Consider the following 25191-nt stretch of genomic DNA (forward strand, 5'->3'; position numbering starts at 1 on the left):
GAACAAAATCACCCAAATGAATAATTATCAAGCTTGTTAGTCACAGGAATTGAGAAGGCAAAATGTATAAAACAATAGTTCTTAAGTTTGGGGTATTAAAAAGTGTTACATGTAAAGATGACGCAGGTCACATGAGTTTAGAGAATTCTGGGCTAACCAAATAAACTGTTTTCTTTAACTACAAAACTCCAAGGCCTTACTACATTCTGAGTAGGGGATAATGTACAGTGTGTCCTAAAAGTATTTAATCCCCGCATCCCTTTTTTCTGGGAATATCTTGGATGAAAACGTTCTTTAAGATATGCTTGGGATTATACTGATCTAGCTGAAGCAGGGCAAATTCATCTGCTCCTCTGGGTGGGGAAAGTATGTGTGTGCATGTGGCTGTCTGTGTTTCAGAGAGCAGTTATCAAATGTTTCATAATACAGCATGTGACTCTCTGAACAAACCTAATTTTATATAAAATGTGCTCAAATGGCTCACTGAATTGGCAGTTTCTTTTATGTTCAATTTAAGTCACTGGAAGGAATAAAATAGGAATATTGGTATAATCATATAAGGATGACTTGTATAATTTTTGTTATATACAGTCAAGATAATTACCAAGTTAAATATAATGAATGTTGAAATATTATAATGCAATAAGTTATCTTTATGAGTGCCTCAGAACCATTAAATTTTAGAACTAAAAATTTTAATTACTGCTAAAATATCTCATTTAAAATCATCTGAAGCCATTTCCAAAACTTTGGTCTTCTGCTTGTGTTTTTAATCTGTCCTTAGAATAAATGTGCCATACAAACAAAATCTTAAATAGCTACAAATTAACATGAACCACTTTAATGGCATCTAAATTATAAACACATTTTGAATTTAAGTAGAGCCCAAAATAATGAAAATAATGAGCCAAGCAATCATGTTGCATTTAATATTAAATAGTTTACATTAGATATTGAATACTGCCCATCTTCTATGTATTTAGGAGTAAACAATACCACAGGAACTGTCAAACCGCAATTTTAATGTGTAAAGCACTATGTTGTGGTATTTCCACAGTCACTTTAATGAGGGTAACACAGCAGTGAAATTCCACCAATGCTAAACCCTTTCCAAGTATCTGAGAGACCCTCAGGGCAGCAGACTCCCTCCCAGCGGAGAATAGGGCATCTGTCCACCATACCTCACTCTTTGCCACCCCATCACTGCCCTTCCTGCCATCTCCCCTCCCTTGTCTCTGTTCTGAGCAGGCTGTCACACTGGGCTGGGAACTACTGCAGATGCATGAGGTGGCTGCAGGAAGGTTACAGGTGTGCAGGCCGGAACAGTGCTGGGTACCTGCAAGGCTGCCTCCACCTGCCCGACTCAAGGTGGTGGGGAAGAGCATCAGGGAAGAGCCCCGCAGTTCAGGGAGAGACAGCAAAACTGACAGGAAGTCCTGAAGCCATCCCAGGACACCATACTGAATGATGATTTTAAACCAGGTATTATACAGTTACATGTACATTTTACAACCCTCTTCTCCTTCACTGCCTATAATAACCACAGGAAGTTGCCAAGGTGGGTGATATTCTTCCTCTTTTATAACTGAGGAAACTGAGGCTTTCAGATGAACTTACCCAAAGTGACAGAGCTAGAAAGGGCCAACCCTGAATCATCACCCCGATGTGACAGCTACAAGACAAGAGAGTGAATGTGATCGGGCTCTCCCGCAGGGTGATGAGGGCTTCTCCAAGCCCAGGAAGCTGCTTGCTGTCTTCCTCCAAAACCATAAAGGCCTTAGTCTTAAGATCCTAACCCTAATCAACAGGTTAAAATGGACTTAATTTAAAATAAATTTGGGATTTTTGCCTTCAAGGGATCAGAGGAAAACTCTAGTTTAATTCTAAACTAAAACTACGAAAACCACTAGCTCTTCTCCCAAAGATAAAAATGTGGATAAGAACTGGCATTTACATTCCTGCTTACGAACATGATCCTGTTTGAATATCAGAATCACCCCGTTTGATAGAAGTTGAATTCAATTCAACCAATCTGCTTTGTCCCAGGGAGTCAACAGTCTTCCAGAACCAGAAGAAAATAAGCCCACTTTCTGCCCTGCCCTGAAAACTCTCCCAAAACCAATTATTTTTTTAAATTTTATTTATTTATGATAGGCACACAGTGAGAGAGAGAGAGAGAGACGCAGAGACATAGGCAGAGGGAGAAGCAGGCTCCATGCACCGGGAGCCCGACGTGGGATTCGATCCTGGGTCTCCAGGATCACGCCCTGGGCCAAAGGCAGGCGCTAAACCGCTGCGCCACCCAGGGATCCCCAAAACCAATTAAAAAGAAGAGCTTCTATGCATTTTTTTAATTCCATCTACTATATTTCAAGAAACCTAACAGTTCTTTTCCCCAGTTTGGTAACACATCATTCTACTTCTTAGGAAAAGCACCAGATGAAGTAGTAGGCTTGCATGTAAAGACCATATATTTGAAATAACGTGTTTATACACAGGCGCATACACGCACGCGCACACACACACCCCTAGGGCATAGAGTTAAACTGATGTAAACTGAACATACTTTTGATGTACCTCCATTGCTTCATAAATGCTTGGAAAAATTAGTCTTAATTGTTTATACAAGACTTGAATTATGTTTTTACATGTGTTAGCCTTCCAAAAAGTATATACAGGTAATCAGACTGCATTCCTGATCATGAGAATCTCCTCTCAAGTATTTCTGATAGAAGAGAAGTGGAGAGGGGCCAACAGAACCTATCGCTCCTGTGGAGAGGGGAGAAACAGAAACCACCACAAATTTAACACAATTCAACCCCTAGCACAGTACTGGTGAATAACTCTGTAGGTCTCTTGGGCCACAGGCACAAGAGCAGCCCCCTCTGGGAAGCAGGCCTGTCCACCCTTGAAGACTACATCCATTCTCCTCCTGTAGAAAACCCCCGAGAAAAAAACAGGGTCTGCAATGTGGGCATCATGGTACACCTGAGTTGCAACAAGCAAACTGAAATATGAACCCATTAGCAGAGTCTGAGATACAGTCATAGTTCCAGCCTCTTGTTCTGAATTTCTTAGTTCCTTCCAGTGGTAAATCCTTGAGTGTTATCTTCTACCAGACATTGCTTTCTAGAAGTAAAAGTAGAAAAGATAACGAATGTGCTCAGGGGCCTTAACAAAGTCCATTTTGTTGTTTCTCCTTTTCCTCTTTTTTTCTCTTACTTTTTCACATTGTTTTTCCTTAGTAGGCTCAACTCAATAAATATCAATGAATGAGAATACATGGAACAAATTCCCAGTTCACGGGCATTTGCCTTCCGTATTTCAAGTTAGCTCTTAGGTCCAAACTGTTCTCAAAGAGGTATCTGGAGGCTTGAATTTGGCAGCAGACCTCTAGACCTGAAGTGACCCAATTTACCAGGGATCAAAAAGCGAAACACCAAACAGTGCTTCCAGGGTGGTCAACTGTTCTGCAGAAATAAATCCTTTCAAAGACACTTAAGGATGAAGATCAAACTTACATCCTAAGAATAGTCCATTTCAAAATTTTTTTACCGTACACTTACACTGTATTTTGCTATCACTGGTATTCCCAACAGCAAGTTTGATCCTTAAACTGGAAAGGTGAAACGTATGCAGTTTGTCTCTGGAAAAGCAACTGACACCAAGTTTGCATTTAGGTTTCAACTACTCTATAAATATTAATATTAAATATAACTTACTATGCTATTCTTATGAATTTAAAAAGTCAAACTTCAGTAGACTGATAGGAAAGTGTCTTTACCTAACACTGGCCAATCCCAAGGGTTTGTGTAGAAATGCAAATAGAACAAAATTTATAAGGAGCTCAGTGATAAAGCTAATTTACACAGTCTAGGCAGGCAAGTTCTCCATAACTCAGAGACTATGATATGAGTCTAGCAAATTTAGTTGGCAATAAATGCTTAATGATAAACTACTTTGGTCCTATAAAAATTCCTTTGCTTCTTATAGGAGACAGAACCCTAAGACGGCCATAGGATCTCCACCTCCTGACTGTAGAGGGGACCTGTGTCTTCCAGGCAAGAGGAGGAGGCAAGTCATAGGACTTGGTAGGTTTGATTAAGGTCCCAAATCAGTTGGTTTTAAGTTACTCAAAGGGCATATTTTCCTGGATAAGCCTGACTTAATTAAGGAGGCTTGTAAGGAGGATGCGGACTTTCCCTGAGGGTCAGGTACACTCTGTCAGTGGCACCAAGGAAGCAAGTGACCAGAGTGAGGGAACCACAGTGGGGAACCCACCATGGTAAGAAACTGCAAGCAGCCTCTAGGAGTGGAGGGCAGCCCCAGACAATGGCCAGCAAGAACTGAAGCCCCTCATCATACAGCCACAGGAAATGAAATCTGTCAACAACCAGAACAGACTTGGAAATAGATTCTTCCCCAGTCAAGATTCCAGATGAGAATGCAGTCCTTGCATCTGACTGTAGCCTTGTTGTAACCCTGAGCAGGAGAACCAGTGAGGCCATGCTCAAACCCTGACTCACAGAAACTAGGAGACAAGAAAGGGGTATTGTCTTACCCATGAAATTTGTGGTAATTCATTACACAGCAGTAAACAACAAATGATTCCTCTTCTCATGCTAGACATTGACCCTTCCACACAAAGACAGAGAGCACCCCAGTATTTCTTTTTACCGTTGTGATGCTGATGCTAAGACTGAGAACATCTGTGCCAAACACTTTTCTGTGCTCACAACCTCCTTAGGAAATTACTCCCATTTTATACATAGGAAAAACCAAGGCACACAGAGAGATAAATAAATTTGCCAAAGGTCACAAAAAGCTGGTTCAAAGAGGAATCAGGGTCGAACCCAGGCAACCTTTCAGCAGAGCCTACATCTCAGCCATCACAGCTGCTGCCTAATCCCTGCGGCTCCCACACTTCTGCTGAAGTCTTTCCAAGAAGCAGTTAGATGTAACAGCAGGGAGAGCTGGGAATAAGGTGACAAGGAATTTGGGGGGGGGACCCCATTCAGAAGGGATGAGCCCAGAGGACACAGACAATGTAGCTGCTATAAGCCGACTGGAGCCCAACACTCTTCCACAGTCAACTGCCAGAGAGAGCATCACAGGGAAAGGATTTTTATAAGAAAATCACTCCATTTTCAAGTAAAAAAAATGTAAGAAACTGCACTATACACAATATTAAAGGTTCCTGATATCTTAAAAGAAACTTTATTGTACATTAGAAACAGTCTGTTTAACACTTACAGGGGATGGTGTCCCTATGACTCCTTCCAGCTGGAATTACACATGAAACAGAAGATACCAAAGCAATTAAGTATTTTTATAAACACTGCTGAGGGGTCAAAAAGAGGGAGGTTCATTCACTGACTAATAACGCAGTAATAAACAAACAGCAATGTTATGCAACTGAGAAAATTATTATAATTGAATCTACACAGCTGGGCAAGAATAGAAGCCTGCTTATGTATATTAGCTCACAAATCCTTTGTGTGGGTAGGTTTTAGTTTTAGAACTGTTTCAGACTTGAGTCCCTTTTATGAAGTCAGATTTTTTTTTCCTTATCTGAATACAATTCCTCAACTACGACTGCAGAACAGAAAATAACTTAACTGCCCCACCAATTTTTGCTATTCTATTTATACTACAAGAGAAATAAGTGTGTACACAGTGATTGGGAACTTAAACCTTCTTGAGATGTACTCCCTTTAGAGGAGTACATTTTACCTTGTTTGTGCACAGCAATATGAATAATGAATGACTGTGACTCCCTAGCATATGAGAGGGAAAAGCCCAGAACAAAGTAGCTTTTCACATTTTAACATTTAGCTCCTGCTGTGTTCTTGGAGTTTCCTTTACACCTTGCTATCTTCCCCTTTGCAGAAGATGGGCAGAGAAATACTGCCAATTACTGTAGTTAAGTTTACACAGATGTGTCACAGAAAGTGATTCCTATATTTCCCTTGAATTGCTGAAGTCACAAGCATTTGAATGAGAGAAACACTATTATTCTCTTGGGTTCAGGACTAAGCTTGCTAAAAGTCCACCATCCTTCCATCAATTAAGCGTAGTTAAAATGCAAACCAAAACAAAGTTTCTTTTGGGAAAATATTCTAGCTAGATATTATCCTTATTACTACATGGAATTTTTTCTTAATTAAATGACTAAATCTGAACAAATCAGTGATCTATGTCAAGTTCCCGTCTGCATAAAAACCTAACTAACTTCAAACACAAATGGATGATTAGCTAACCATCAGGGCAGAGGTACAAATGTATCTTCAACAGACACACATTTTACATCAATGATATCTATTTTTATGAGATAAAAGTACTAAAGCTTTAATGGTGGCAATTAAAACAGCCAAGAGTTTGAGTAGCTCGATGGCTGAGTCACAGACCTTTTACCTATAATGGGATCCATTATATCCCTGAACTCAGTTTGAGGGAGTAAAAGAGGAACAAATTTTTAAATATGGTTATAAAACAGCAGTACCCTCTGAACTAAGCTGTTTTAGTTTAAACCACTATGTGATTTACTCTGTGTCTTAATGTCAACAACCATTCAGCAGCCTTCTTTACAGTTTTTAGATACTTGTATCTATTTGAAAGTATTTGAGCAATTTGAAAATGCTACAATGAGGCTATTATATAATAATTTATACTTCGGTAATTTGCTTCCATTTTAACTTATTTATATGAAAAAGTCCATCTGCTTTGAAAATGCATAACTTGAGATGACTTCTGACAAAATCCTCATCTGTGCCTAAGATATAAGTTTTTATATTTTGATATTCTCTTTTAAAGTACAATTTTGGGGGAACAGATAATTATTCCCAATAAAGATGGTATATGTTTCAGTGATAAAGAACATCAGCAAACAAAGGGGTGGGGATTTTTCATGAGAGTTTAATATTACTATTCAAAAGTATTAGGATAATAAGCTCCATAGTTGCAAAACAGAATAATCATCTAACGTCTTAGTCAGTCCAACACTAACCACTTCTCCAATTCAAGAACGTAAAGATGTTCTCATTCGCTTCTATTATAGCAAATTCAGAAATGTAAACAGAAATTATCTTGGGAACAATCTCACAAGTTTTTGTATCTGTTACCATCATCATCTCCAGGGACAGCTGGCAAACAGGAAACGGATGCAGAATGATTTGCCTCGACCAGTAAAGACCAAACTAACAGGAATGGCGGGGCAGGCAGAGGCCAAGGTCCTCAGGGTTACACGGGTCTGCAGCCCCCACTGAGTACACCAGCATTACATAAAGAGTGCCAGACGCGGCCTTGGGTATATTCCTTTCTGTTCTGGCAGCTCTTTTTAGACAAATTGTCAGAAGGAAGAACAGCAGGATGGACCTGAGGACTCACTATTAGGGTTGGGTTTTGGCAATTTACTCTGTGGGGCTTTAACAGTCAAGTGGGAAGACTATCATGATTCTCAAGATCTGTAAGAAGCAGCTGGATGAGCTGATCTATAAAATTCCTTCTAACTCCACAACTCAGGTCTCTGCTGTTAAAATCTGACTTTGTCCTGCTCAAATGATAACCACCCCCATCGTCTAAAAAGAAAGGAGTATTTGTAAATATGGAGTGGGAAAATGAAGGTAATTTCAGAAGGAAACACTAAGGAAGTTTCTCAGATTAACACAAAAGAAATAAAGCTGATCTGAAAACCTACACTAGAAAGCACAAACTTAAATAAGACATACCAGAATTACTATAACAAAATGTTAAAGTATACAATTTACTTTTCCCATAAAAAAGGGAAACTTTCAGAATGGTATTCCAGGACTACATAATCTCATTTCATAGAGATGTAACATCTACTAGGCTTTCCCACAGTTAAGGTTAACCTCTGCTTAATATAACGTGTCACAAAGTAATGTTTATTAAACATCTCAGTATGTGCAGAATAGTAATGCTTAGGAAGGCTACACCTCTGGAGCTGTAGATCCACACCAAATAAACCATGGAGAGGTGACAGTGAAGGGAAGAACAAGGGAAGGCAGAAAGGATAAAAGCTAGAAGTCATTCAGCATGAGCCCCAAGCCCATGAGAAAGCAGGTAGGAAAGCAACGCTCTCTCACCTGGAAATGGTGTACTGACACTTTTAGTGGGGACCATGCTGAATTCGGGGAAGCAAGGAAGGGACCCGAGCTCCTACTGGCACAGCTGAGGGCACAACCAGAGCACTATGAGCTTTGGAGGCCAGGACTCCCCAGGTAAAGCAAACTCCAGGCTGGCATCAAGCTGCCCCACACCCTTGTGGCAATACTCTTCAGCAATTTCAAAGTCTGTCACACAGAACAATTTAGCCATATCCTTCAAATTTATCTCCCAACCTACTTTTGGATTTGCCTCTTTTCTTTCTTTCTTTTTATTTTATTTTATTTTATTTTATTTATTTATGATAGTCACACACAGAGAGAGAGAGAGAGGCAGAGACCCAGGCAGAGGGAGAAGCAGGCTCCATGCACCGGGAGCCCCACGTGGGATTCAATCCCGGGTCTCCAGGATCGCGCCCTGGGCAAAAGGCAGGTGCCAAACTGCTGCGCCACCCAGAGATCCCTGCCTCTTTTCTTTACACAGTTCTCTCTACCTTGTAGCATCCTTTGACTCCTCGCTCAGTTTTTCAAGTATTTATTGAGTCTTGCTTCACCCCACATCTTCCTCCCACTCTTGTCATCTCTTCTGCTCCCCCTTAGAGCAGAATTCTCAATCCTCATGAGAGTGACAATATTTGCTGTCCTCTTCCTCCTTCCATCCACTCTTGACTTTGTTCTGTCTAACCACATCTCATCAAAGTGACCTCCAGTGGCCTCCTCTCTTTCTCACTGTCCATGAACTGACACAGCTTCCCACCCAGACCTCGACCTCCAGGACAGTCCTCTCCCTTCTACCTCCCAAGCTCTTTCTTTGCTGGTTTCTCATCAACTTCTAAACATATGACTTCTGAGATGCTCCAAGACTCTGTGTTTGGATCTCAGTTCTATCCAGGCTTCCTCCTTCTAAGGTACCATTGCTCTAACTACTACCTACCTACAGACTGACAAAATCCACAGTTCTTTCTTGAGCCCAGACCACTCCTTTGAACTCTGTATTTCTCTATCCAACAAACTACTTGATATACTCACTTCAATGTCCCAAGAAGCATCTCAAACTTAACACATTCTAAAACAAATTCTTAACTCTCTTCACCAAACTCCAATGCCATGAGCCAAAAACATGGAGTCATCCCTGATTCTTCACTTAGTCTCCTTTCCAATTAGTTAAGTCCTTTTGGCGGCATCTTCCACAGAGACGGGAAATAACCTTCAATGACCTCACCCACTACTCTCTTCATCTAGGGACTTCAAGACCTTGCCTGGATTACTGTGACAGCCTCTATAACTAATTCCTGATTTCTAGCTTTGCCCTTTACCCCAATCTATTTCCTGCATAGTCTGAGTGATCCTTTAAAAATGTAAATCAGACTATATCACATCTCTCTACTCAAAACCTCCAAGATTTGCTCATTTCAGAGTAAAATCTAGAGTCCTTGCCATGGCCTACACAACCTTAAATGATGTGGACTCCTGCCACTTCCCTAATCTCATCTCCTAAAATCCTCCTTTGTGCTTTTCCACTCCAACCACATAGATTCATTATTTACAAACAACAAAGGACGAAGGCCATTCTACCCCAGGGCCTTTGCACAGGCTGCCTCTGTCCTCAGGTCTCTTTACTCAAATGCCTTCATGGCTAACTTCCTTGGCTTCCTTCAGATGGCTTAGGCAGTAAGAGAGTAAAGCAAATGTGACACAATGCCAGTACTTGAGGATTTTAGGGGAAGGACAAATAGGTGCTCACTGTATTATTCCTTCAACTTTCCTATAGATTTAAGATATTTCAAAAATCAAAGTTGAGGGGGGGAACCTCTGTGCTACAATAAAATTATTCTCTCTCATACCCTGTCTCTGACCATTCCTCCCTAATTCACAGCATAATCAGATACATGTTTCCACCTGAGACTAGCTATTTCCTTCAGCACCTTAAAATAGCAGGTCAAAAATCAAAATCACTTTCCTCCACCAATTTGCTTTCCTAGCTTAGTCACTCACTGGCACTGAGGTTCCCAGTCACCCAACCTTGTTTCTTCCTCACCCTCACTGGCCCCCATCCACACTTCTGTAGTCCAGGCCTGCTCCAAAAGTCTTCCTTCCAAGTCTTCCTCCCGCTGGGCTCACCTTCTTCCGTGTTCTCTGTGTAATGTAGTGGAGAGATCATTCCTTTATTTTTTTTAAAGATTCTTATTTATTTAAGAAAAAGAGAGAATGTGAGAGAGAGCACAAGCAGGGAGGAGGGGGGAGAGAGAGAAGCAGGCTCCCCACTGAGCAGGGAGCCTGATGCGGTACTCGAACCCAGGACCCTGGGATCATGACCTGAGCTGAAGTCAGACACTTAACCGACTGAGCCATCTAAGTACCCCAGAGATATTGTTCTATAACACAAACCACTTGGGCTGCTTTCCTTTGTACAATTTGTCAGCAATCCCTATCAACTACATTTAAAACTGAGACCCCCAGCATGGCTAGTGGGGGTCTTCCCAGGCCCATCTTTCCCGTGCCTGCCCCTCTCCATTACACATGCCGGCCACAGCAGGCTAGCAGCTGCAGTCACATAACGCACTTTGCTCCTTCCCAACTTAGTGCCTGTGGACATGTCAGTCCTCCTGCCTGGAATGCTGTTCCTACTGTTTCCCCGACTACCCCCCTCACCCCATTTAATCCTACTCAATCTTTGAAATATAACTAAACATACCCTCTTCCTGAGGCCTTTCCTGATCCCTCCAGGTGGAGTCAAATACTAGATCAAGTACCATTTACCACGTTGCTTGGCTGGTTATGATCAGATCCTTCTAGCCTTCTGCAGTACAGCCCCTGAAGGAAAGGAGTATGTTATACTGCTGTTTTTATGTATACATTGTGTGTATGCACCTGTGCAAGCAGGCGTGTACAGGTGCCGGTATCCCTAACACCTAAAGTGGGCACTGAAACATACCAAAGGCTGAGTATTTACAGAGTGAGTCAAAGTCTCCCTGAGTCTCACTCGGATGTTGCACAGATGTCCTACCCCACTCTGTCCTGACCACACATGTGCCTCCCCCTTGACACCTCAGAGCAGCTGTATCTCCCCAGGCGCCGGGAAGAACGCCTTCAGCCACTGTGAACCTAACAAATGCAGGCATAAATGAATGCACACTGGATGGACTGGCCCAACGCAACGCTGAACCATCTGTTGTCCAGGACCCGGGTGGTGTCAGCACAAACCTCCATCACTCTTTCCCCTGACTCAACCATTACTTTTCTTCCTGGCCCTGAAATAATTAATTACCTGCTCCCATACAACTCTGCATTTCTCTCTCTTCATTGCAGTTACATTACTATAAAACCGGTTTTTTTTTAAAGGGGAGAACAGAGTATTATACCCTCACAACCGCACATGGTGACTGGCACATGGTGAATGCACAAGAATGTTCACTGATGAGTGAATGAATGGATGAGTGAGGTTATCACCTCATCTTTCAGTATCCTAAATAAGACTCAACAAACAACAAATGCTTCCTCTTTACTGAGAACTAACAGCGATCATTCCATCTCAGTCCCAGAGACAGTGCCCAACAAAAGCACCCTCTGGAAAGAGACCCAGAAAAAGTTCTCAGAATTTGAGGTCTAAAAGTGAAAAAGGTACCTTTTCTAGTAATTGCTGTACTATATTTTTATCAAAAATGGCTTATGACTTTAGTGTATGTGGATTTCAAAATAAACTTTAAAATTCTGATGGCTTACCAACTGTGAAATACTTCAGTCATTTTAGATGGAAGGTTAAAACACACTTGCAAAATGTGACACTTGTATGCTTCTCCTTTTTGCTCTGACCACAACCATCTACTGGTGGGGGTGGGGAGGATGATTACCTACCTTCCCCCAAAGCCAAAGAAGAGAGTCCTGGAGCCAGAAAGAAGAGGAGAGCCAGAGAGGATGCCTGAATGGGTGGTTGGCAGAGGGGAAAAATCGACAGCCCCGGGGGTCAGTGCTGGGTTTGCAGAGCTTCAGCCTCCACCTGGCAGGCCCCAAGTTTACACAGCCCCAGGTGAAGCTCCCTCTCCAAGACACCCAAGGTCCTACCCTAAACCGCCAACTCCAAAACTTAACTCACCATCTTAACCTCTCTTCCTGAAAAATGGTAAAGTTTATGTGGTTTTTCCTGATTTTTCCTACCAGCCTGTGTGGCCACCACTCACCCAGGACCCAAGTGGGAAAAGTGGTGGCCCTATTCTACCTCCTTCACCTCTCCATACATGCTGCTGCTGCCTCAATTCCAGACCCTCACTTCCCGACTCTCTCGGCCCAAGGCTCGTGCTGTCCAACGCACCAGCTACCCCGCACATGGCCACCAAGGACCGGGAATGTGGCACATATGAACTGAGAAGTGCTGGCAGCATAAAATACACCAGATCTCAAAGACTTCAAAAACCAGTGGCAGCAAAAGGAAACTACCTCTATCTCACTAATATTTCTATATTATATAGTATTTGTTGAAAGGATATGCAAATATTCTATGCTGAAAAAGTATTTTGGAAACATTACAGTAAATCAAATATATTAAAATCAATTTCACTGTTTGTTGTTTGCTTTTGTAACGTGACCAGACGTCTTTATACAACACGTGTGGCTCATATCCTGCCCCCTGAACAGCACTGCCCAGAGGCATCTCTCAGTTTCTCTGCTGGCCCCTCTGGGCAGTCTCATCTTCTCTGCCCACCCTCCCCAGAGTCCTCCAAGTTGCTGTCCCCTTCAGTCCCAGCTGGCGTCCACCCATCAGGTGCATCTCAGCCCAGAAGGTGTCTCCTCCACGGGAGGTCCCTGAATGTCACTCTCCTCACATCCCCCAAACACCTCTTCTCTCCACCCCTGCCATAGTGTACTGCACACCAGACAAGCACCTACAGAATCTATGTGCCGTGCCCTGAGGGTACAAAAGAAAATGGCAGACAGGAACCCTGACCTCACCAGCCTAGAATACGGAGGAGGTGAAAGAGTATTTTAGTAAAAATATAGTCACAGTAGTAGTAATAATATAATAATGTGGCATGGAGAGTTGTCGTAGTTTACCAGATACAAGTGCAAGCACTATATTACCTCACTTAATCTTCCTAACATTATTAAATTGGGATTAGTACGAGTCTCACTTTATTTTACTGTTTTAAAGAAGGTTTTATTTCAGAGAGAGAGAAAGCACAAGGGGGGTGGGGGCAGGGGGAGAGGGAGAGACAGGTTCCCTGCTGAGCAGGAAGTCCGGAGGTGGGGCTCCATTCCAGGACCCTGAGATCATGACCTGAGCCGAAGGCAAACACTTAACTGAGCCACCCAGGTGCCCCTGCGTCTTGTTTGAGAGGTGAAAAATTGAGGCCCAGAGAAGTTATGCAGTTCACCCAAGATCACACAGCTCAAAAGTGACAGAACCAGGATTCCAAGGCCACACTGTTCAACACTGTGCTGTGCTGCCTTCCAAGAGAAGGATCACCGCATGGGGAGGACATGATCCATTGTGGGAGCACAGAGGAGCAGTCCAGAGCCCACACTGTTGAGGTCAGAAAAGGCTTTGCACAAGAAGCCATCTCTAAACCGCAAGTGAATGTTCTGGGCCAAGCCCAGGAGAGAGAAGGTCTGGAAGACCCGAAATCGGTTCACTGTGCATGGTGAGAAGGAAAAAGGCTGTATCTAGAGGAAGACAGGGCTCTGTTTATTCAAGCTTTAAGAAATAACTTTTTGAGAGAACCTGTACAGAGAGTCCATGAGGATACAAGATGGGTGAAGACCCAGAGTTCTGGGGAAGAACTAACTAAAAAGGGGGAACAGGTCCCTCCCACAGCATCTAGAAGGTAAGAGAGGGGAATACAGCAGTCCTCATTCCTTATCCTGATAAGCCTGGGCCAGAACCTCACATCTCTTACTAAAGGGAAACTGGGGCATCCCCAGTTCTCAAGAAGGAATTCCCAGCAGATGCCCTCCACCACCACTGGCCAAGGTCTTCTGAAGATTTTACTAACTCCACACAAATGCATCTAAATTTAAAAAAATATATATCTGATTACAAGGCTGTGAAGTAAAAATGTTATGAAACCAGGGCATAAGCACTTCCCCACAATAACATGGCAAGTCTAACAACAGGGATTCAAAGCAACCAAAAAAGCACACATTTCCTTGGGGTGGGGGGTGTTAAATAATTAAACAGCTAAGCACAAATGGTATGCTTAAGTGGACTGCAAAATTTGCATCCATTTTAAAGATGAAAGAAATGCTTTTAAAAGAATTTAAAAGATTTAAAAGAAATGCTTATCTTGCCAATTCAAGCAGTGCCACAGGCCCCGTCCCTCCCAATCCCTGTTTGTTCTCCTTCACTTTTAGTGGTAGCAGACAACAGGAAAGAGGGACAAGCAATGCACAAAAACGGATATGATCCCTTATCCAAGACCATCATGAGAATGTGATTTCTCATCTTGCCTGAAGGCTTTCTACTAACATGTAGTACCTTGGAAGGGCAGTAATTTTGTTTTTCAAGTAGACATCCTCTCATAAGGATCTTCATAATCTTTAATATGGCTATTTTTCACCTGATTAAAGATGGGGTCCACTGGGGCGCCAGGGTGGCTCAGTCAGTTAAGGGTCCGAGTCTTGGTTTCAGCTCAGGTCATGATTTCAGGGTCCTGGGATCAAGCCCTGTGTCAGGCTCTATGCTCACTGGGGAGTCTGTTTGAGATTCTCTCTCTCCTTCTCCCTCTCAAAGAAATAAATAAATCTTAAAAAAAAAAAAAAGATGCCATCCACTGGAAGAAGGATGATAGAAACTGAAAATCAATCTAATACTAGTACTGCCATCAACAAACTGCAACCATTTTATCATTAGCTTCTATACTCTATTCATTTAATATTCCCATTTATCGTGCCACGAACACTGCACTAAAAAAAATGTACATACATTCTCTCTTCAGATTACAAGTCTGGGAAGTTTAGAAGGATTTTTTCTTATTTGTCTTTGTGTCTCAGGAGCTGATACCTAGTACATGGTAGATGCTAAGTGCTCCTATAGTGACCTCTTGGTGAACTGCTACTCAAATGCAGATTCTATTGAAACTCAACAACAAAAGAGTTAATTTATTATGTTGTAGGGAAGCGTATGAGAATATGAAAAAGGCTGGCCTTTAGGACTGAGACAGCTAAGGGGCATCTGGCTGGCTCAGTTGGTAGAGTACGTGGCTCTTGATCTCGGGGGTGTAGATTCGAGCCCCACATTGGGTGTAGAGGTCATTTAAAAATAAAACCTTTAAAAAAAGACTGAGAAAGGTAAGATTCCTTCCTTATCTTACTCAACCTTACAGTAGCACTTGACAACTGATTACTCCCTTCTTGCAACCCTTTCTCCACTTGGTTCCAGGACACACCCTGGTGGTTTTCTACCTTCCTGACTACTCTTCTCCTAATACTTTCCTTGATCTCCTGGTCTAGAGTATTAGACAAAGGGACTGTACACAGGCCCAATCGCTGCATTTCTCTTCTACCCATTCACTCTAAACAACATTGTCCAGGCTTATGGCAGAAAAAGCCACCTATGTAATGATAACCTCTAACTCCTCTACTAAATTATAAATTCCCATATGCAACTGCCTACTTGAAACCTCTGCTTGAACCTAGTTAGTAAGCACCTCCCAAATTAATATGTCTGAATCAAATGTGAGTTTTCTGCCCTAACCTGCTTCTCCCAGTGTTCCTGATCTTCCAACTTCTCAAGCTAAAACTCACCTGTCTGTCATTCTCTCAAACCCAATTTCCAATCCATCAGCAAATCCTGTCAGCACTACCCTGAAATCTGTTCTCACTTCCTACTACAACCCTAATTTAAGCCACCATTATGTCTTGCCCGACCAATTGTCCTCGTCTTCTACCACATTTGCCCTATCTAGTCCTCATAGAGAAAACCAGAGTGAGCCTGCTAAAATACACAATATATTTTGTCACATCATGCTAAAAAGTCAGGTAACTTTCCATCTTATTCACAGTAAAATTCAAACTCCTTAGTATATTGCTTACAATGCCCTACTTGATCCCTCCTCTAACCAAAGCTCCCACCATTCTTTCACTCACTATACTCCAAAAACACTGATCTCTTTTCTGCCCTTCAAACATACAAAGCATACTCCTGCCTCAGGGCCTTTGCACAGGCTATACTCATCTTCCCCAGATGTTTGCATAACTTGCTTGTTCCCTTTACTTTATTCAGGTTTTCTGCTCAGTGTTACCTCCCAAGGAGGCATTCCTTAACAACTTACCCACATTATCACTCTCTATAGTTTACTCTCCCCTCATTCAGTTCTATTTTTCTTCATAACTCACATCATTTAATATCATACACACACTCTTTGGTTAGTTGGCTGGTTGCCTCTCTCACTAGAATGTTAGCTTCATGATCACTGCTATGCTCACTGTTATGCCTAGAAGAATACTTGGTACAGAATAAGCAGTAAATTTGTTCAAAGTTCTTCAACTGATAAAAATAGATGACAGAAATATCTACCAAAGCAACATGTCCTAAAGAATAGTGAAAAGGTACCAAATGAGTTTTGGAAACACAAACAGCCAAGTGCACTCAAGAAAAATAAAGTAAATGAAAAGTTATGTAATAATCAATTTTATCAAATCTAATAAGGAAGAAGGTATTAACAGGAAAGGTATAACATGCTAGGGACCCAAAGGACATTTGTTTAGCCATTTAGCCAGCAAGGTCCAAAGAATGTAAAGGATCAAGGAAAACCTGACCAAGAAGAGGCGCTTTGCTACATGGCAGAGATACAGTGAGCCTAGATGAAAGTCCTAAATAAAGTAAACCTCAAGGAAATCAACACTCTTTGTTCCTATTGTATTCTCACCAAAGATCTGATTATGAATCTGGATTCCTGGATACATTGACAGCAAAAAGAAGTGACAGTGGAAACTGTAAAAACCATAAGTAACATAAAGTTCTTAAAAAAAAAAAAAAAGATTTTATTTTTTTATTCATGAGAGACATGGGGGGGGGCAGAGACACAGGCAGAGGGAAAAGCAGGCTCCCCACAAAGAGCCTGATGTGGGACTCGATCCCAGATCCCAGGATCATGCCAAGCCAAAGGCAGATGCTCAACCACTGAGCCACCCAGGCATCCCAGTAACATAAAGCTGGGAATGGCCTCCACAGTCTTCAGACATCCAAGTACATCTTATCAAACTGGGTCAATCCCAAAGAATCTAATCTACTCTGAATGTCAACATGTTGCAGATTTCCAAAGCTAGAAGCCTCTGTGAAGCCCTGTCTGACCCAAACAAAATGCTTTATCTTTGTGCCATAATTCTACCCAGTGCTCTTTACCAGCATTCACTACATGGTGATACAGGCACATGCTTGCCACTTGCTACTAACTACAAGCGAGCTCAGAGGCAAGGAGAAGCTATTTTTCATTTTTACATTCTCAGCATTTATTGTGTGTGCATCGGTCACTAAACACGTGATGGATGGATGAAGGGAAGAAGGAAAGAACCAATGACCCCACTAAGACCCAGCCATCCTCCAAGGCCCTCCTGGGCAGCCATGTGCCTTCCTCAACCTAACAGTCTACTGCATAAATAAACTTATTCAGTTACTGAATTCATGACAGTGGACATACCAGCAGGCTATGTGACTCAACAATCTATGAAGAGTTACTCAGAATTTTCTAGAGGGACAACAGGTGGCAAAACCTGCTCTCCAGTTTTTTTCAGGCCACAACTGTCTCTGCTGTCCTTAAATCAGCCCTCCTCAGCTTCTGACGCACATCAGGGTCCCTAATGAGCTTCTTTGTAGCCGGGACCATGAGGCCCAGTCCAGCAGCTTGAGAATCTCTGATTAGATAATATCCGGATGACACTGCTGTGCCGAAGACACTAAGATGCAACACTGGAGTCATACTGACATTCTAGTGCTCTCCAAATCAGGATGAGGACAGGACAAGCCCGGAGAATTCTGAAGAGTTTCTAAGGCCCACAAAGAACTTGAGGGGTCATTTTCCAGTTTCCCAAGGAATGCACCCACTCCAGGAAAATTGACCAGCCTTCTGCTCCTTCTCCTTTTCTCTCTTCCTTTTTACAATTGCTTCTTTTTATCAAAATGCCTTTTATTCATCCCAAAACTTATTACAATACATGGCCCGCTCTTGGGTATAAAAACCTCTGGGGCACCAATCAAATGGTGATTTGAGAACACCTTCCTCTGGAGGAGGTGTAAAGAAAGGGCACAAATGCCCACTTAGTGAAATGATGGTGACACAAGCATTTTAAAATATATATACATATAATATTATGTATTATATGTACATATATAAAATATGCCACACAAAATTTCTTTTAGGATCTGATGCCAGGAAAAAAACCATCCTTCTGAGAAGAAAAAAATTTAATACATTTATTTAATGCATTTATTCTCACTGAAAAACAAAAACAGAATTTTAAAAAAATTTTAATTCTTTTAGGGAACAAAAAAGTTTAAGTACTACTGCTCTACCAAATATGACTAGAACTGCACTGTCAAATATGGTAGTAGCCAAATGTGGCTATTTGAATCTAAAGTTGGTTCAGATTAAATAAAATTTAAAATTTGGTTGCTTGGTCACACTAACCACATTTAAGTCTTCACGACCACAAGTGCTTACACATCTCGTCACAATGGCAGTACAGAGAACATTTCCATCATACCAGAAAACTCCACTAGCTAGAGCTACTCTGGAATTCTGATCAATTGTTTAATAAAGGGCTGAAATCCTTTCTAGGGAAAATGCTGGATCTGCCTACATTTTTATGATCCCAAGCACCATGAGAAGGTGAGAGGGCTTCAACCAGGTAACAACACATTAGGACTTCAACTTTCAAAACAGAATGTTCACCCTACAACTCTCACTCATCTGGTTTCCAAAGAAGAGGGTTCTACTCTCCACTAATAGGATAGAAAGCAAGTACTTTGGCCTCTTTTTAAAATTATCATTGAGTTAAGTTTTACATAACATAAAAGACATAAACCATTTTAAAGTAAACAGTTCAGTGGCATTTAATATAGTCACAATAATTTAGACTCTTGATGACCTGAAGAATCTGTCAAATTATCTTCTATCAAGGTTCTATTCATGACCTAATTAAAAGCAAACAAAAATCTAGGGGAGATTGCCCAAGATATGCAACCCATCCACATCAGGCATCTCAGGTCCACTTAGGTTACCAAGCAGGATCTCTGAGGTACACTGTGTGGGTCAGATCAATGTAACCCTCACAAGACAGCTGTCACCATGTAGCCCTGATTGTCACTCTCAGATGGGATTGTCAAGGGGGCATGGAAGAAACTATCATGAGGGGGAAAAATAACTACTTCTACATTTGTTATAAAACTACCCCTAAAAAAGTATCTGTGACACCAGTCAATACCTCCTACATATATAAAATATGCCACACAAAATTTCTTTTAGGATCTGATGCCAGGAAAAAACCATCTTTCTGAGAAGAAAAAAATATTTCCTTCCTTTTTATGAGAATTATACATCTTTGTATGCTCACTAGGAAGCTCAGAATAGAACATGATGCTCAGTTCAGGCAACCAAGGCTATCATTAGCATATTTCCTTGTCCTTATATTTCCAGGACCCAACTTCCTATCTCTACTTCATTCACACACACTCACACACTCTCGTTCTCTCTCAATCTCCACTCCTCCCCCACCAATCCTTTTTGGAAAACCATCAACTAAGGAGTAATATGCAGCTTTCTATTATTCCACTTACCCTCTGCCACTAATACATTATAAAATTCGAAGACAACAAGATCATACTTAGCATAGGACTAACTAATTTACCCTAAAGTAACATCTTGTAACAGCTAATGGTTTTCTGCTTGTCTTCAATGCTAAACAGGCACTAGCACCTTCTGATCAAAACAGATTCACACAGGGGTACATGGCTGCCTCAGTCAGTAGAGCATGCAACTCTCGAACTCAGGGTCATGAGTTCGAGCCCCATAATGGGGATAGAGATTACTTAAAAAAAAAAAAAAAAGATATACACCCACCTCGAAATATGAAAAGTGCAGCTTAGGAGACCAATAAGCCAGATACTGCTGTCAGCCATGAGCACCTGAGAAAATACTTTGAAGTTTTTCTTCCAAGAATGAGGAGACTGAATTCAATATCAAATTGTGAGAAATCTTTTTCAAGGGCAAAAAACAAAACAAAACAAAACACCAATTTCATCAACTGTGATAGCTTTTAACTTATGAAACCAAATAACAAATTTTCATTTTTTAAAAAAGATTTTATTTATTTGAGAGAGTGAGAGAAAGAGAGAATGCACAAGTGGGCGGGAGGTGGGGAGGGGAGAGGGAGAAGTAGGCTCCCCACTGAGCAGGGAGTCCGATGTGGGGCTCTATCCCAGGACCCTGAGATCATAATCTGAGCTGAAGGCAGACGCTTGACCAACTGAGCTACCCAGGGACCCCAACAAATGTTTCATATAAAACAGTAATGGCTAGGACTTCTTTGTGATAAAGTTAATAACTTTCTGAAATATTACTTGTACTTTTAAACTAAGAGACTCTGTTCATGCTACTTAAAATAGCATGCGGTGTTTAGCAGCAACTGACTGATAAACAGAAAAGATTTATTCCAAAAATAACAATGTGAGTTGTGTCAGCATTACTGTGTATGAATCACTATATTCTATCACCATCTAGCAGGGCCAAAAGATACAGGGTGCCCATGGCTTTAAGGCCATCTGGTAAGAGGTGACAGATTAAAAGCATAGGGACACAGATGATAAAAAAAAAAACTTCTCTAGTTCTAGTCGTGCTCTACATCTTACTTTCTGGTAATCTAACGTGTCTTGTTTGTTATGGCTGAGATGCACAATATGTATGTCAGTAGCCACATACGGCTAAATTTACATTTACTGAAATAAAAAAAAAAAAAACTAAAAGCTCAGTCACACAGTCTCATAAGCCTCATTTCAGGTGCTTGACAGCTACCTGTGACAAGTGGCTTCTGTACCGGACAGAGCAAATATGGAACATTCTCGTCATCACAGGAACGTTCACAGACAGTACTAGCTTATGCATTTCCTACAAACACATTATTAGTGTGATATCAAAGAAGTCAAAGAACAAATGGCAAAGTTTCTTTTTTTTTTTTTTTGCAAGGTTTCTTTAAAAAATAATTAGGAAAGTACTAGATACTTTCTGACAAACTTCAGTATACAATTAAGTATATTTAAGAGGTGTTAAATCTTGAATTAAATGAAACTACTTGGACTGTAACCACTTTACGATATTTCCTTGATATGAAGAGAGCATTTCATTTCATACATGATTGTGTGTAGATTACAGTTCAATAAATTAATATATACAGACATTATACACAGTATTTGGTAAACACATATCTGATGGACATTTGATAATACCTAACAGGTTTCCCATGCTTTTTTTAATTCCACTCTTCAATATCTTTATAAAAATTAAAAAACTATAGTGTATGAAGTCTGAAGATGAAAAGCAAAAAAGGGTCTTTTCCGTTATATTCAAATGGAAGAAAGATATGTGATCTTCCCTAAATACACCAATCTTCTATCTAGCTCTAAAATTCTATAGCTCCCCTTTCACGAAGATGGCACCAAAGGCGAAGAAGGAAGCCCCTGCCCCTCCCAAAGCCGAAGCCAAAGCAAAGGCTTTGAAAGCTAAGAAAGTGGTGCTGGAAAAAAAAAAAAAAAAGTGGTGCTGAAAGGCATGCACAGTCAAAAAAAAAAAAAGAAGATCCACATGTCACCTACTTTCCGACAACCCAAGACCCTGCATCTCCGAAGGCAGCCCAAATATCCTCGAAAGAGCGCCCCCAGGAGAAACAAGCTTGATCACTCTGCCATCATCAAGTTCCCCTTAACTACTGAGTCAGCCATGAAGAAAATAGAAGACAACAACACACTTGTGTTCATCGTGGATGTCAAGGCCAATAAGCACCAGATCAAACAGGCTGTGAAGAAGCCCTATGACATTGATGCGGCCAAGGTCAACACCTTGATCAGGCCTGACAGAGAGAAGAAAGCATATGTTCGACTGGCTCCTAACTATGATGCTTTGGGTGTTGCCAACAAAATTGGGATCATCTAAACTGAGTCCAGCTGGCTATAAATCTAAATATAAATTTTTTCACCATAAAAAAATAAAATAAAATAATAAAATAAAAAATAAAATTCTATAGCTCTGAATAGGCACTTTTGGGGTTCCTGGGTAGTTCAGTCAGCCAACTCTTGGTTAAGTGGCCAACTCTTGGCTTCAGCACAGGTCATGATCACAGGGTCCTGGGATCGAGCCCTGAGTCAGGCTTCAAGTTCAGTAGGGAGTCTGCTAGTAGATTTTCTCTATCTCTCTCCCTCTGACCCTCCCCCTGCACACACTCTCTCTCTTTAAAATAAGTAAATAAATCTTTTAAAAATCAAAGTGGTAATAGTACTGAGTTACACAAAAAAATGTTTCCAAAATTGTAAAACCTCACGTATGAAAAAATCTGAAATCACCTTCTTTGGCCACTTTTTCAAATGTAGCTGCTGAATCAAACTGCAAGGATACTTCTTATTTTCCTTTTGTGACCATCTCACTTTGAAACATAAAGTTACATTTTATAGGAAAACAAACAGATTAGGATAAAGAAACATTGAAAAGATCATAAGTGGTATGGCCCTCACAAACCAACTGGGAAGAAACTAAAAACTGAGAAAGAGGATATTTTATATATAGTACCCCACTTCCTAGACAGTAAATAAAAAGAAATGCAGCAGTGTGATAGCAATTTTGCCCCCTCCCAACAAAAATATCATGATTTCTTGTTTGCTTTATAGGGATTCTGATAAACTGATTTTTTTAAAAGATTTTATTTATTTATTCATGAGAGACACACACACAGAGAGAGAGAGAGAGAGAGAGAGAGAGGCAGAGACACAGGCAGAGGGAGAAGCAGGCTCCATGCAGGGAGCCCGACATGGGACTCGATCCCGGAACTCCAGGATCACATCCCTGGCTGAAGGCAGGCACCAAACCGCCGAGCCACCCGGGCTGCCCTAATAAACTGATTTTTAAGACACTGGTATATAATGCTCAGTTTCACAAAATAAGGGAAAGTTTTTCTACTTTCAGGTGAAAAGTGGAAGTGGGGAAGAAATTCCAAGAGCTCATTTCAATAAACCACATTAGCAGTAATTGTAATAAAATACTTAACTTTTATCAGAGACTTATCACATGCCACACACTATGCTAAAAACTTGACAGCCACTGTCTCATTTAACGCCCATAGTGATCTGGAGCAAGTGATACTTGTCATCCTTGGGAAACAAGTTTAGGGAGGACACTAAGTACCCAATTTCCTGACTAGGCAAAAAACTGGAAGAGGGAGATTCAGATGCAGTTCCCGTGCAGGTGGAGCCCATGAGCCCACGGTCTCCACCAGTCTGCACTCCTGACTTGCCAGCATCCTCTCCAGCAGCACTGACAGTGCCCTGGCCAACCCCCCAGCATATGGCCCACTAGACAGAAGTACAAAGTGCTTTTCAAAAAATTACACGGGAAACCCTAAATGAAGTAAACTGACACCTCTTCCCATTACCTCAGTCTTGGAATCAAATTTATATTTAATATGAAATATTACTCTAGCATCCATTTAAAGGATTCTCAGGGGATCCCTGGGTGGCACAGTTGGTTGAGCTTCTGACTCTCAGTTTCGGCTGGGGTCGTGGGATCAGGCCCTGCGTCAGGTTCCACACTTGGCTGGGAGTCTGCTTGGGATTCTCTTTCTCCCACTGCCCTTCATCCCCACACTTCCCCACTTTCTCTCTCTCTCTCTCAAATAAAGTCTTTTCAAAAAAAAAAAAAAAAAGGATTCTCACTTAAGTCTTCAGTGAGGGAAACTTACTAAAACTGATCTTGTGATCTGGCTTATTTTTTGCTCTATGACTGCCTGGTCTTAGTTTTTTGTTCTGTTTTGCCTTTTTCCCCACTAATGATACCCTAGCTTAGAGACTTATTTATACATAAATACTGATTTTTAACTTTCTTGCAAACACTAAAGCTGTGAGCTTTAAGCTCAGCTCTAAGGACATACCTTTTCCAAAATCAGGCTCTGGAGTATTTCTTTCCTTCAGTTGTCTTCTACCATTGTTTCAAAGTAAGAGGAACACCTGACTGAATCAGAAGGCAAGATATAGGGCAGCCCTGGTGGCCCAGCGGTTTTAGCGCTGCCTTCGGCCCAAGGCATGATTCTGGAGACCTGGGATCAAGTCCCGTGTCGGGCTCCCTGCATGGAGCCTGCTTCTCCCTCTGCCTGTGTCTCTGCCTGTGTGTGTGTGTGTGTGTGTGTGTGTCTTGAATAAATAAATAAAATCTTTAAAAAAAAAAAAAAGAAAGAAAGAAGGTGAGATATATTAGACATTGAGCACCAGTGCTGCTTTCGCATCTGACCCCAGAACAGGGGAAGTTCGTATGCTTCATTAACAGTCCCCATTATTTAGGGGAATACAGCTAAGGTGAAAAGGGGAAGCATTCAGAGGAATAGCTGATAAAAATGAAATACTACTTAACTCCTTCTAAATCATCAAACTTTTTCCCTAAAGAACTCTCACTGTCTCCTTTAATCCACGGTATGCCTCCATACATTTCAACAGCTCTCCTTTGTGAAAATGTCTTTGCAATATTTGAGCAGCCAGAAATGGAGTTAGCTTAGTAATGGACCAATTTAAAGCAACGTCAGCACATCCTACTTGGTGATTGCCCCAGTTCCACTTCTGCCTGTGGTTACTGACAGATTATCTGTAGATTTACAGCTATGAATACAGAGAACGGAGAGTAACATTAAAATGTCAAGACTGAGGTAAATTCTCCATTAGTCGCCACTGTCCATTTCTGTCAACCTCCACAGTGGTATTAAAGTTTAGCCATCTCTTCACACTGACATTTTGAGGTGGTTGTAACACTGACAGTGAAAACAAACACATCATAACTGAATAATCCCACTATTTCATGACTGCTTTTTTTAAGTTAAAGAGAACATTTGT

The 25191-nt window shown here is 41.3% G+C and overlaps 1 protein-coding gene and 1 pseudogene across 4 annotated transcripts in view; one reads left to right on the forward strand and one right to left on the reverse strand.

The window, feature by feature from the left end:
• Positions 1-25191, reverse strand: part of CHD7 (chromodomain helicase DNA binding protein 7) — a 190834-nt gene that overhangs the window by 90992 nt on the left and 74651 nt on the right. The gene's annotated exons all lie outside the window — the stretch shown is intronic.
• Positions 21758-22258, forward strand: LOC140595195 (large ribosomal subunit protein uL23 pseudogene; annotated as a pseudogene).

Source organism: Vulpes vulpes, chromosome 13 (assembly GCF_048418805.1).
Source record: "Vulpes vulpes isolate BD-2025 chromosome 13, VulVul3, whole genome shotgun sequence".
In the NCBI taxonomy this organism is placed as follows: Eukaryota; Metazoa; Chordata; class Mammalia; order Carnivora; family Canidae; genus Vulpes; species Vulpes vulpes.